Below are 3,130 nucleotides of genomic sequence, written 5' to 3'. Positions count from 1 at the left end.
TGCCCACCGAGAGTTAAAATTCGTACATTGACAGTAGTTTCACCAAAAAATTCACATCGAGAGTTAAAATTCGTATACAGACGAAGGTTTGGAGATAAAAATTCCAACCTACTATTAAAATTCGTGTGTTGACGATTGTTTGACAAAAAGATTTCTACAAATAGTTAAAATTTGAATATTGAGAGTAGTTTGAAGAAAAAAGTGCCCACCGAGAGTTAAAATTCCTACATTAACGGTAGTTTGACCAAAAAATTCCCATCCAGAGATAAAATTCGTATACAGACGATGGTTTGGAGAAAAAAACTCCAGCCTAGTATTAAAATTCGTGTATTGACGATTGTTTGACAAAAAGATTTCAACAGATAGTTAAAATTTGAATATTGACAGTAGTTTGAAGAAAAAAGTGCCCACCGAGAGTTAAAATCCGTACATTGGCGATAGTTTGACCAAAAAACTCCAACCGAGAGATAAATTTCGTTTATAGACGATAGCTTGAAGAAAAGATCTCCAACGTAGAGTTAAACTTCGTATATTGACGACTGTTGGACAAAAAGATTTCAACATATAGTTAAAATTTGAATATTCACAGTAGTATCAAGAAAAAAGTGCCCACCGAGAGTTAAAATTCCTACATTGACGGTAGTTTGATCAAAAAATTCCCATCGAGAGTTAACATTCGTACATAGACGATGGTTTGGAGGGAAAAATTCCAACCTAGTGTTAAAATTCGTGTATTGACGATTGTTTGACAAAAAGATTTCAACAAATAGTTAAAATTTGAATATTGACAGTAGTTTGAAGAAAAAAGTGCCCACCGAGAGATAAAATGCGTACAATGACGGTAGTTTGACCAAAAAATTCCCATCGAGAGCTAAAATTCGTATATAAACGACGGTTTGGAGAAAAAAATTCCAACCTAGAGTTAAAATTCGTATATTGACGACTGTTCGACAAAAAGATTTCAACAAATAGTTAAAATTTGAATATTGACAGTAGTTTGAAGAAAAAAGTGCCCACCGAGAGTTAAAATTCGTACATTGACGGTAGTTTCACCAAAAAATTCCCATCGAGAGTTAAAATTCGTATACAGACGAAGGTTTGGAGAAAAAAATTCCAACCTAGTATAAAAATTCGTGTGTTGACGATTGTTTGACAAAAAGATTTCAACAAATAGTTAAAATTTGACTATTGACAGTAGTTTGAAGAAAAAAGTGCCCACCGAGAGTTAAAATTCCTACATTAACGGTAGTTTGACCAAAAAATTCCCATCGAGAGTTAAAATTCGTATACAGACGAAGGTTTGGAGAAAAAAATTCCAACCTAGTATAAAAATTCGCGTGTTGACGATTGTTTGACAAAAAGATTTCAACAAATAGATAAAATTTGGATATTGACAGTAGTTTGAAGAAAAAAGTGCCCACCGAGAGTTAGAATCCGTACATTGGCGATAGTTTGACCAAAAAATTCCAACCGAGAGATAAATTTCGTTTATAGACGATAGCTTGAAGAAAAGATCTCCAACGTAGAGTTAAACTTCGTATATTAACGACTGTTGGACAAAAAGATTTCAACATATAGTTAAAATTTGAATATTCACAGTAGTTTCAAGAAAAAAGTGCCCGCGGAGAGTTAAAATTCCTACATTGACGGTAGTTTGATCAAAAAATTCCCATCGAGAGATAAAATTCGTATACAGACGAAGGTTTGGAGAAAAAAACTCCAACCTAGTGTTAAAATTCGTGTATTGACGATTGTTTGACAAAAAGATATCAACAAATAGTTAAAATTTGAATATTGACAGTAGTTTGAAGAAAAAAGTGCCCACCGAGAGATAAAATTCGTACATTGACGGTAGTTTGACCAAAAAATTCCCATCGAGAGCTAAAATTCGTATATAAACGACGGTTTGGAGAAAAAAATTCTACCTAGAGTTAAAATTGCTATATTGACGACTGTTCGACAAAAAGATTTCAACAAATAGTTAAAATTTGAATATTGACAGTAGTTTGAAGAAAAAAGTGCCCACCGAGAGTTAAAATTCGTACATTGACGGCAGTTTCACCAAAAAATTCCCATCGAGAGTTAAAATTCGTATACAGACGAAGGTTTGGAGAAAGAAATTACAACATAGTATTAAAATTCGTGTGTTGACGATTGTTTGACAAAAAGATTTCAACAAATAGTTAAAATTTGAATATTGACAGTAGTTTGAAGAAAAATGTGCCTACCGAGAGTTAAAATTCCTACATTAACGGTAGTTTGACCAAAAAATTCCTATCGAGAGTTAAAATTCGTATACAGACGAAGGTTTGGAGAAAAAAACTCCAACCTAGTATTAAAATTCGTGTATTGACGATTGTTTGACAAAAAGAATTCAACAAATAGTTAAAATTTGAATATTGACAGTAGTTTGAAGAAAAAAGTGCCCACCGAGAGTTAAAATTCCTACATTGACGGTAGTTTGATCAAAAAATTCCCATCGAGAGTTAACATTCGTATATAGACGATGGTTTGGAGGGAAAAATTCCAACATAGTGTTAAAATTCGTGTATTGACGATTGTTTGACAAAAAGATTTCAACAAATAGTTAAAATTTGAATATTGACAGTAGTTTGACGAAAAAAGTGCCCACCGAGAGATAAAATTCGTACATTGACGTTAGTTTCACCAAAAAATTCCCATCGAGAGTTAAAATTCGTATACAGACGAAGGTTTGGAGAAAAAAATTCCAACCTAGTATAAAAATTCGCGTGTTGACGATTGTTTGACAAAAAGATTTCAACAAATAGATAAAATTTGAATATTGACAGTAGTTTGAAGAAAAAAGTGCCCACCGAGAGTTAGAATCCGTACATTGGCGATAGTTTGACCAAAAAATTCCAACCGAGAGATAAATTTCGTTTATAGACGATAGCTTGAAGAAAAGATCTCCAACGTAGAGTTAAACTTCGTATATTAACGACTGTTGGACAAAAAGATTTCAACATATAGCTAAAATTTGAATATTCACAGTAGTTTCAAGAAAAAAGTGCCAGCGGAGAGTTAAAATTCCTACATTGACGGTAGTTTGATCAAAAAATTCCCATCGAGAGTTAAAATTCGTATACAGACGAAGGTTTGGAGAAAAAAA

Source organism: Xylocopa sonorina, unplaced genomic scaffold (genome assembly GCF_050948175.1).
Source record: "Xylocopa sonorina isolate GNS202 unplaced genomic scaffold, iyXylSono1_principal scaffold0240, whole genome shotgun sequence".
Lineage (NCBI taxonomy): Eukaryota > Metazoa > Arthropoda > Insecta > Hymenoptera > Apidae > Xylocopa > Xylocopa sonorina.
The sequence above is the reverse complement of the archived record's forward strand: the minus strand, read 5'-3'. Positions refer to the sequence as shown.